Source organism: Triticum aestivum, chromosome 1B, assembly GCF_018294505.1.
Source record: "Triticum aestivum cultivar Chinese Spring chromosome 1B, IWGSC CS RefSeq v2.1, whole genome shotgun sequence".
Classification (NCBI taxonomy): Eukaryota; Viridiplantae; Streptophyta; class Magnoliopsida; order Poales; family Poaceae; genus Triticum; species Triticum aestivum.
In genome coordinates this window covers 598,873,060-598,885,262 of record NC_057795.1, presented here as the reverse complement: position 1 = coordinate 598,885,262, position 12,203 = coordinate 598,873,060, and positions in this window count along the sequence as shown.

Here is a 12,203-nt window from a genome sequence, read left to right as displayed (position 1 = left end):
CTGGGAAGGTGTGCACAACCAGCTGGCATCTAAGCGCGGGTGCCAGGCCTTCCATGAATTTTTCCATCTTCTTGCTTTCAGTCATACGCTCTTCCTTGGCGTAGCGAGACAGCAGAGTAAACTGGCTGTTGTATTCTGACACCGTCATGGTCCTTTGTTTGAGGTCATCAAATTCTCTCTTCTTGATCTTCATAACACTTTTAGGAATGTGTGCCCCACAAAAACCTTCTTTGGATTCCTCCCAGGTTATTTCATTTTCGTTCGGGTGCATGTGTAGGAAATTTTCCCACCAGGATGCAGCTGCTCCAGTGAGATAGTGCGGTGCATACAATACTTTCTCATGGTCTGAACATTGTGCAATAATTAATTTTCTTTCCATGTCTCGAAGCCAGTCGTCGGCCTCAAGAGGTTTGTTAGTATGAGAAAATGTTGGGGGACGCGTCTTCTGTAGCTCAGACAACTTGGATTGCTGCTGATACTGTCCACGGTGATTTCCCATATTGATGACTTGGTTCATCATTTCCTGATGTTGTTGCTGACTCTGTTCATAAAGGCGGCATACTTGGGTAAATGCTGTTTCACTGCCCTGTTGACTTGACTGCCCCTATGTGAAATTGTTGTTTGGTGGTGTGGCATAATTTTCCTCTGGCGGAATTGGCATGGAGCGCGTCCAAGGACGAGACATCTTTCACTCTGGGGATATATTTTGTAAAACTCGTAAGAAAAGACAATGAGTCGTAACAGTCAATAAATTCACAAATACGGAAATTTTAAAAGCTCCAAGATTTTTTCAAAAACATAAACGTTTGCGCACGGAGAAGGACTATTACATATCTTACATGCGAGCAGTAATTATACAATACATCACTCAGGATATGCGTACATATTCCTGACATATTATTTAGGCTAGTGCACTTCTCCCAGTCCCTACATGATGCGCAAACAAGCTACTTCTCACAACCTATGTACATATAAACATATAGCAGAAGCCGGTACATCGCATGGCGGCTAAGCGTACTTAGTCGGAGATGGTGACGATCTCCCTTGGCCTCCCGAGGGTGAGGTGCAGTGAGGCTGGGGACTCAACTTCCTCCTCGCTAATGGGCTCCAGACGTGAAGCGTTGCGCTGAGCTGATGGAGCGGGCGCCATAGGCGGAGTAACACGAATAGGAGTGGGCGCAATAAACTACTGGAAACAGCTACTTTGCCATCTGCCAGCTCTTTGCCGTCGGCTAGCGGATGGCAAAGAAGCTCTTTGCCATCAGCTACCCAAAAGCGGACGGCAAAGAACTGGCTGATGGCAAAGTACTTCTTTGCCATCAGCCAGTTCTTTGCCGTCCGCTAGCGGACGGCAAAGAGGGAGGGGCCCCTCCGACGAGCTGGTTTAAAAAAACTTAACGCCCCCCCCCCCCTATTTGCCGTCCGCTAGCGGACGGCAAAGAGCAACTGGCGGACGGCAAAGTGGGGCGGACGATAAACGTTTAGGTTACTAACGACGCCCCACCCCGCCCATCTCTCTCTGTTCGATCTGTCCCCCTCTCCTCCCCGACGACCACCGCCACCCGCCACCGCCCCCTGGCCCCACCGCCCCTCGCCCCGTCGCCCCACCACCCGCCACCGCCCCGGCGTCCCGTTGCCCGCGCCGGAGCCAGGATCGCCGCGGGCCCCCTGCGTCCGCCTCGTCCCCCCCCCCCCCGTCCCGGAGCTAGGCTCGCCGCCGCCCCTGCGCCCGCGCCGCCCCCGGAGGCAGGCTCGCTGCTAGGCCTGCGTCTGCCTCGCCCCCCCCCCCCCCCCGCCAGTGCGTCCGCCTCACGCCCCCGCCCCGGAGTCAGGCTCGCCGCCGCCCCGGAGCCAGGCTCGCCGCCGCCCGGAGCCAGGCTCCCGCCGCCCCTGCGCCCGCGCCGCCCCCTCCATCCTCCATCGAGAGGAGCCAAGGTGAGCATTTTTTTGTTTTTTTCTACTGTTTTCTTTGCTGTTTAGGTTTAATTAGGTTATTGATAGGTTTAGGTTAGTGGTTGGTTTAGGTTAGTGCTAGATATAGGTTTAGATTATTAGAAGAAGAAGAAAGTTGAAAAAAAGAAGAAGTAGAAGAAGAGGAAAAAGGAAAAAAAGGAAGAAGAATAAGAAGAAAGTTGAAAAATATAACAATATAGAAGAGGAAAAAGGAGAAGAAGAAAGAAGAAGAAGAAGAAGAAGAAGAAGAAGAAGAAGAAAGAAAGAAAGAAGAGGAGGAGGAGGAGGAAGAGGACGAGGGAGAAGCAGAAAGAAAAGAAGAAGAAGAAAGAAGAAGAAAGAATAAGAAGAAGAAGAAGACCCCGACGCGCCACCCCGACACCCCGACCCCGACCCCCGACCCCCGACACACCCACCCCGACCCCCGACACCCCGACCCCGACCCCCGACACCCCGACACCCCGGCCCGACACCCCGACCCCGACCCCCGACACCCCGACCCCGACCCCCGACACCCCGACCCCGACCCCGACACGCCACCCCGACACCCCGGCCGACACCCCGACCCCCGACCCCCGACACCCCGACCCCGACCCCCGACACCCCGACCCCGACACGCCACCCCGACACCCCGGCCCGACACCCCGACCCCGACCCCCGGCCCCCGACACCCTGACACCACGCCCCGACCCCGACACGACACCCCGATACCCCGACACCCGACCCCGACACGACACCCCGACCCCGACACCCCGACCCCGACACCACACCCCGACAACCTGACCCCCTGACCCCGACCCCCCGACCCCGGAACAGCACCCCGACCCCGACACGGCACCCCGACACCGACAGGACACCTCGACCACCGACACCTCCCGAAAAGGTGTTTTTTGGCTTCCAGAGGCCGACGGGGTCATATATTTGTGAATTATTAGTTAGGTCATATATTTCTCGATTTTGTTATGAAAAACATCATATATAATTGTGTTGATCGTGTAGTTTTAAATGTGCAGTTGTTTCATCGCTGCGAGGTTTGGTGTTCGACGACCTCGCCGTGCGTTTGACGAGCTCTGCCCCTTCGTTCGTGGGTGAGCACAAATGACAAGTCCTCCTCCCCCATTAATTATTTGATCTATTCCGATGAAACTTGATAGCTAGCTATATATGTGTCTTGAATCATCAGTATGCGTAACCAATATGTGTCTCCCGTTCGAAAGCGTCATAGTTATAAATATGCATGCATTTGCATATTTATAACCTTGATTCTTTCGAATTGTCCAACGCTATCCATGGACAGCCCGAGTATGTGTAGATTGGGTTCGTTTTCCCATATGCTTTGCTCCGGATCCGACGCATAAATTTCGTCAGTGCCTCCCCTGTTGTTCTCCGGGTACACATCCTCTCTGTTTATTGCAGAGACGTGTATCAGGAGAACAGCGGGGAGGTGCTGCCGAAATTTTGCGCCGGATCCGGAGCATAGCATGGGAAAATGAACTCAATCTACACATACACGGGTGGGATTAGGACCTATCATTACCTATTAGAGTGTAGGTTGCATGGACGTAATAAAATTGACAAAATAGATAAACTGATGAATATATACATGGTGAATTACATATATAATTGTTGTGTGTCCAGTAGCTCTGAAAGTCAAGATGAGTGACCGTGCGTGGATGTATACCGGTCACACTGGTCAGAACAAATGGAGCGCTGAATGGTTCACAAAAACCAAGGGGTTTGTGCAAGCCGCATTTGCAAATGGCCAAAAGAAAACCTGGTGCCCCTGTTTCCGGTGCGGCAATTGGGAAAAGAAGACAGAGGCTGAAATGGGCAAACACCTGCAGAAGAGTGGTTTTACGCCCGATTATACGGTGTGGACATTTCATGGTGAGTCTGCCCAACGTGACCGAGCTGAGGTGGATCATCGTCGCACCGACGAGCATGGTACCGGGATGGAAAACATGGTGCAAGGCTATGATGATGCTCGGGATTCGGACGAGGAGATGGAGGAATCTGCAAAGGCTTTCAATGAAATGTTGGAGTCTTCAAAACGTCCGCTCCACGAGCACACTGAGCTTTGTCAGTTGGATGCCATCTCACAAGTAATGGCTCTGAAGGCTCAGTTCAACTTGGGCAGAGAATGCTATGACGCAATTATGACAGTATTTGGACGCTTTCTACCCAAAGGCCATGTAATGCCTGCAAACCTGTACCAGTCGGACAAAATCCTCCGTGCACTGAAGATGCCCTATGAGAAGATACATGCCTGTGAGAAAGGATGTGCCTTATTTAGGCTTGACTATGCGGACTTGAACTATTGTCCCATTTGCAAGTCTTCCAGGTATATTGTGGTAGACAACGGTATGGGTGAGAAGACACAGACCAAAATCCCCGTTAGTGTTCTTCGGTATATGCCAATCGTACCAAGACTTCAACGTCTTTTCATGGTCGAAGAGACGGCCAGACAGATGACATGGCACAAAACAGGCAAACGAACCGAACTAGATGCAGATGGGAATCTGATGATGGTACACACATCGGATGGTGTTGCGTGGAAAAAGTTTGATGAATTACATGCTGACAAAGCGGCAGATCCGAGGCATCCTCGAGTCGGCATCAGCACGGATGGGTTCAGTGTGTTTGGTATGACGGCAGCCCAATACAGTTGTTGGCCCGTATTTGTCTTTCCACTCAATCTCCCCCCCGGACAGATTATGCAAAGAAAGAACATTTTCCTGACGTTCATAATTCCAGGACCCAACTATCCGGGCAAAAATATGAATGTGTACATGCAGCCGCTTAAGGACGAATTGCAAGAAGCCTGGGATAATGGGTTCAAGACATACGACGCCTTTAGCAAACGGAACTTCATAATGCGTGTCTGGTACATGTACTCGACGCATGACTTGCCGGCGTATGCGCTATTCGTTGGCTGGTGTGTGCATGGAAGGTTCCCGTGCCCCACATGCAAGGGAGCTCTTGAGTTTCGTTGGCTTCAGGCCGGTCGCAAGTTTTCTTGCTTCGACATGCATAGACAGTTCCTGGATCCTCGCCATAAGTTCAGGAAAGACAAGAAGAACTTCATCAGGGGTAGAGTTGTCAAAAACTCTGCACCACCTGCATTGACAGGCCAACAGACCCTGGATCAGTTAAACGCTCTCGAGCCAGATCCACAACGTCCAGGGTACTTCAAGGGGTATAATACTAAGCACGCGTGGACTCACAAAACATGCTTATGGGATCTGCCTTACTTCAAAGACCTCCTTTGCCCACACAACATCGACGTGATGCACACTGAGAAGAATATCGCCGAGGCACTTTTTGGTACATTGTTCGGCATAGATGGGAAGTCAAAGGATAATACTAAGGCTAGAGTCGATCTGGAGGCGCTATGTGATAGGCCGTTACAAAACATGAAAGAACCGAAAGGAAAGCAGAACTGGACAAAGCCAAAGGCATGGTTCAATCTTGGAAGGCCAGCTATGAGGGAAATTCTCTTGTGGGTGCAACAGCAGTTGATGTTCCCCGATGGGTATGCAGCGAATCTAAAGAGGGGAGCGAATCTTGATAAACTGAAGATATTTGGTCTCAAGAGTCATGATTGGCACATATGGATTGAGCGGGTAATGCCGGTGATGTTGCGTGGCTTCATCCCTGAGGATGAATGGCTAGTACTGGCAGAACTCAGCTATTTCTTCCGTGTTCTTTGTGCGAAAGAACTATCGCCTGGCGTGCTAGAAGAAATGGAAGAGTTGGCGCCGGAGTTGATCTGCAAGTTAGAGAAGATCTTTCCACCGGGCTTCTTTAATCCAATGCAGCATTTGATTTTGCATCTCCCGACCGAGGCAAGATTGGGGGGGCCCGTGCAAAATCGTTGGTGCTACCCAACTGAGAGGATGCAGAAGACGCTTCGAGAAAAATGTAAAAATAAACGTAGAATTGAAGCATCGATGGCTGAGGCATTCATCACAGAGGAGGCGGCAAACTTCGTAACAGCGCACTACGAAGCCAAAAATCGTCATTTGCATAATCCGAAGCCTCGGTACAATGCTGACGAGCCTAAAAAGGGTGGATCCAACCTCAGCCTATTCAAAGGGAATCTCGCACCAGCTAGTGTTTCACATCCAGTATCTTTGGATAACGAAGAATGGCGGACCATTTCGTTGTATATCTTCAACAACCTGATAGAAGTGCGGCCGTACATCGAGTAAGTTCTCGGTACATTGTTTCGCAACTTCTATTTCCTTTGAACTACTCTTATTCCTGGATATGTCATACAGTCGATACGTCGCCATATTCTCGTATGGAGCGGAGATCCAAAAGGATTCCGTCGAAGAGTATGAGCTTCTCGCAAAGCAAGGAGGTGGCTATCCCGGTTTCATCTCTTGGTTCAAACAAACGGTAATTTCTATTAGACAATTTCATTACATTCGCTAATTTGTGCATAATGCAACAATCCCCTTTCATATTAAACTTGTAGGCTAATTCAGAGTCTATGGACGCCGAATTGAGACAAGTCGCTAATGGTTTTGACTATAAGGTCCGTTCATTTGACAAGTACGACATCAACGGGTATCGCTTTCGTACCTATGGCAAAGAGCTATCTATGGCCGACCGAAAGTCTACAAATTGTTGTGTATCTGCTATCGGCGAAGGAGGTACCGAGTATTATGGGAGAGTTGAAGCAATTTATGAACTTCTGTTCTATGGTGAAAACCCACCGAATGTCGTAGTCTTCAAATGTTATTGGTTTCAGCCGAAGGAGACTAGAAGGACTCATGAACATATAGGGCTAGTTGAAATCAACCAAAGCACTCATTTAGATGTTCCTGATGTCTATATTATGGCTCAACAGGCGACCCAAGTATTCTATCTACCGTGGGCCTGCCAAACTAATCCAAATCTGAAAGGTTGGGATGTCGTTTATGAAGTGCCGCCACGTGCTAGACTTTCTCCCCCAAAGGAAGAGGATTATGAACCTCACATTAACCCAGACACATATGAAGGAGAATTCTTCCAAGAGACACGTCTTTCCAAAAAGCGTTTCAAGAACCGCTATACTTCACCCCAAAACATTGAAGTAGACAGCGACAATGAATCCGACATCACCCCAGAGGAGGAACAAGAAGAGCCGGAACAAGAAGAGGTTACTGCTGCGGATGACCTGTCAATGCTTGACCGATTACGTCAAGGTGGCCTTGCACATGTTGATGCCAATGAACCCTATGAGCCCATCATTGATTATAGTGATGATGATGATTATGCATTTATTGATGATACTGATCGAGATTATTAGTAGTGTCAGGTATTCAATTTTTTTATGTTGTACTTGATGATGATACACTTAAGTGATATACATATTATTATTCATGTCGGTACTTTTTTTATGTTGTACTAATTTTGTTTATTCTTTGTCATGGCAGGTGTTGAAAGATGGTGGGCGCTGGTCGGGAGCGCGCCGAGGCCCCTTCTTCGTCGGCGCGTGCGAGGTCTTCCATTCCACCCGCACCTCTCCGCCGAGCGTTGCTGGACAGTATGGCGACACCGCCGGGCCCTTCTTCGTCGACCGCGGTGCCCAGCAGGGGACGAGGTAAGAAGAAGAGAGGAGGTGGAGCACGTGGTCGCGGGAGAGGAGGTAGGGTGACTCTTACGGCGCCTTCCTCGCCACCGCCCCCAGCTGTTTCACCCGAGCACGTGACTGCTAGGGTGGACTCGGCTGAGGAGGAGGCTGCACGGACTCCGGTCCACGAGCCTCCGGTCCACGGGTCTTCGGCCCACGAGCCTCGGGTCGACGGGCCTTCGGCCCACGAGACCCCGGAGGAGCACACGTCTGGATGGGGTACCTGGTCGGGTCAGCCTGAGGATGGCGGGGAGCCGAGTGGCCATGCTGATGATGGCGGGGAGCCGACTGATGAGGAGGGGGAGGAGGGGGGCAACGTCTACCAGCGTGGTGCTACACGGCTCCCGTCCGTGCCGGCGACCCGCGAGCAGAGGTGGTTGATTTTCCCTGATGGGGAGAGGTAAGTGCATTTAATCTTTTTGTACCTTCTGCATTCACGTTTCTTCAAATAACTGATGTGTTGGCCTTGTCATGCTGCAGGGGTTGGGACCACCATGAAAGTGTCCGCCGGCCCAACTCCGTCCTTGGAGTTCTGATTCGGCAAAACTTCCCGGGGTTTGTCACGTTGCCTGGTGAGGGTCGGCTTCCAGAGGTTGGATTGACTTGGGAGCACTACTTGGCTGCCCCGGCCCCGCCGGGTGAGATTATCGACGGTGTCTTGTGCAAGACGAGGGCAGACGTCGTGATCAGAAAGTTCTGGGTAATTGCTCCTTTACGCAATTTAAAATCTTCAACTAGCTAGTTATTAATTGTACTAATCAATATTGTCTCATTTGATTGCAGACATTCTACAGGTGTGAGGAGGGATACGAGGAGGAGGCGGATCATGTTATCCACAAGGAGTGCAAGCGCCTACTTCAGAACTTACGGCATGAGGTTCGGGTGCAGGCTGTTCGAGACTACTACGCCGGGCGTGGTATCAAGAAGCCCAAGCAGGAGTGCCGCGATAAGTTCTTGAGTAAGGAGAAGTACATGAAGGTAATTCTTAAGGCCTTGTACTTACTTCCTTCATTTAGTAATTCATAGCCTTAGCGCTCAAGTTTCTATTTGCTAACTTAGGCCCCTCCGAGATGGTGTGCGGATCGGATGGATTGTTGGGAGGTGTTGGTCAATGCGTGGTGCTCAGAAGAATGGCTGGCCACCCACAAAGAGGCCAAGGACAAACGTGCCCAAATGGAAGGTGTGCCACACCACCAAGGCAGCTCCAACTTATTTCAGTACGGGCGGAACTGGGTATGTGGTTTGCTTCATGATTCATGCAATTCATTCATCATGCTAGCTTTAGCCCTTTAATTACTAATTTACTTTGTTTCTCTCTTTCAGGCACGCTACAATAAGGCGGATAAGGTGCCAGAGGTGTACGACCTGTATGCCATGGCCCACACTGGCCCTTACAAGAAAGTCAAGGCATTCTCTGCGTCTGACCTCGATGATCCAAAGAACTTCACCAACATCTCCGCCCACGAGAAGCTCGTGCAATATAGAGATCAGGGGAAGGCGAGGAAAGGGGAGGACTTTAACCCGAGCCAGGGTCCCATTGATACAGAGCTGCTGATGATATCTGGTGGCGGGAGGTCCCATGGCTCCATAGCCATGGGAGATGGACTTATCCGTTGTCCTAGCACTCTCCCGGAGATCAAGGCGCGCCAGTCGAGCTCCGCTCCTGAGATAAGGCCTCGTGAACGGCCAGTCCAACTCGCCATCAAGGTTAGTTATACGTACTCAGCTATCTTTCTCCATTACATTGTGTGCGCTTCCATCAATGATTACAAATGGTCATGTGAGTGGTGTTGCAGGCTGCTATACAGAGTGAGAGAGATAGAACGGAGAAACTTTTGGCGGAGGCGGCGGAGAGGCAGCGGGAGTTGGAGGAGAAGACGACAAAGATGTTGGAGGAGGAGAGGGCACGGAATGACATGCAGGCAAGGGCCATGTACGAGCTCCTTGTGGTAAGTTTCTTCTGCAGATTACTTGCTAGTCTTAACATTTGAGTCTCATTACTAACTAGTATGACTCTGTTGTGAAAACCAAATGTGCAGTCTGTGTGCGAGAAGTCCGGTCAGACCGCTCCGCCGATGCCAGTGATTGCTCCTGGGAGCACGGTGAGTTTAATTTGAATGGACATTACTTGCTTGTCTTAACATTTGAGTGTCATAATGCTAACGAGACATTGGAAATGATCTTTGGTGCAGCTTAACTCCAGAAACGCATCGCACGATCCTTCTCCAGCTACCGGCGCGAGCCAGCCCACTCCTTCTCCAGCTACCGGCGCGAGCCAGCCCGCTCCTACACCTCCGTGATCACGGTAAGTTTCTCTAGGGTTTTGCTTAACAAATGCATAAAGACCTAGACTTAGCTTTATTTCCTCCAATATGCTTACCATAATGACCTAGAGTTAGCTTCTTTTCCTCCAAAATGACTTAATAAGCTTACTGACCTCATAAACCATCCATTCTACCTAAGTTAGCTCTAAAATGACTCATTTTACCTTAGTTAGCTTACAAGTGATCCAATTTATCCAAGTTAGCTCGAAAATGACCCATTTTACGTAGATTAGCTCCTAAATGATCCATTTTACCTACATTAGCTTTAAAATGACCCATTCCACCTAGGTTAGCTCCAAAATGACCCATTTCACCTAGGTTAGCTCCAAAATGACCCATTTCACCTAAGTTAGCTAAAAAACGATCCATTTTACCTTAGTTAGCTCAAAAACGTGGCATTTCACCTAGGTTAGCTCATAAACGACCCATTTGACCTAGGTTAGCTCATAAATGACCCATTTCACCTAGGTTAGCTCATAAACAACCTATTTCACCTAGGTTAGCTCATAAACGACCCATTTCACCTAGGTTTGCTCATAAACGACTCATTTCACCTAACTTAGCTCATAAACGACCCATTTCACCTAGGTTAACTCATAAACAACCTATTTCACCTATGTTAGCTCATAAACGACCCATTTCACCTAGGTTTGCTCATAAACGACTCATTTCACCTAACTTAGCTCATAAACGACCCATTTCACCTAGGTTTGCTCATAAACGACTCATTTCACCTAGGTTTGCTCATAAATGACCCATTTCATCTAGGTTTGCTCATAAACGACCCATTTCACCTAACTTAGCTCCAAAATGATCCATTTCACCTAGGATAGCTCATAAACTACCCATTTCACCTAGGTTAGCTCATATACTATACATTTCACCTAAGTTAGCTAATACATGGCATATACTTTTTCTTCTAGTCTTCTTCTTCTATTCTTTTTCTTCTAGTCTAATTCTTCTTCTAGTCTTCTTGTTCTAACTTTCTTATTTGTCATTTTGCAGGTTTCATTCACTTCACGGAAGCCAGCTTCCTATGATGGATTGCTTTCTTTTTCCTGTTTTTTCCTTTGATGCACTTGTATTCTGCTGGCTTGCTATGAAGAAACTTTGCATATTGTAATATGTATGGATCGATGGAACTATGTGATGGATATATATGTGATGTGAAATTTTTGATGGATATATATGTGATGTGATGGAACTATGTGATGGATATTTATGTGATGGATATATATGTGCTGTGAAATTTTTGTTGTGATAATTGTTGGATATAAGAAAAACAGAAAAAAGAGGCAGTGCAGGCTCTTTGCCGTCCCCGGCAGACGGCAAAGACCCCTTTGCCGTCGGTGGCAGACGGCAAAGGGGGCACGTGGCGCCCACCTGTGCTTCCTGGGGTGGACCATTTGGCCAATTTGCCGACAGTGGCGGACGGCAAAGCCTGGCTGACGGCAAAGACTTCGCCTTTGCCGTCCGCCGGGCGGACGGCAAAAAAAACGGGCGCTGAGGTATTGCTGATGTCACCTGGCGGATGGCAAAGAGGCGCACTAATTTGCCGTCCGCTGGTGGACGGCAAAGGCCGCCGTTAGCCGCCTAACGGAGTGACAATGGCGGACGTGCCACATTTTGCCGTCCCCCCTCTTTGCCGTCCGCCGCTGTAGGCAAAGGGCTCTTTGCCGTCCGCCTTGGAAAGCAGACGGCAAAGGACCTGTTTGCCGACCCTATCTTTGCCGTCTGTGTTTGCCGTCCGCGGCGGACAGCAAAGTGCTTTGCCATCAGCCGTCCCTGCCTTTGCCGTCCGCCATGGCAGATGGCAAAGTACTGGATTCCTGTAGTGATAGGTGGTGCAGAACGAACTGGAGTGGGTGCAATGACTTGGTTGAACTCCTCGGTGGTAGGCAGGCGACGAGCAGTGGTGAGAATGGTAGGTGAATGAGATGCCGAGGATGAGATGAAAGTCAGCGGTGGAGCAGTGTGCAGGAGCTCCCTCCTGTTGGCGGCACAGCCATGGACTGAGTCCATGCGGGCAGCTACAAGGTCGTCCACTAGGTTGTCGAAGGCTGCCTCTAGAGCTCGGAGGTACTCGACAAGCATCTCAAAAGCCTCATCTCGCTCTCCTCTGGGGCAAGCGAATGAGTAGTGACAGGTGTATGGCACGTGGCATGGAAGGTAGCGGTAGCGACGAGTCTTCATTGAAGGAAGAATATCCCGGAGACAAGCTATCGCCTCACGGGCAGCCATCTGCATAGCATGCCTCTTCGTAGGCATGGCTCTCCCCAAGAACCGGAAGCGGCTTAACTCAACAT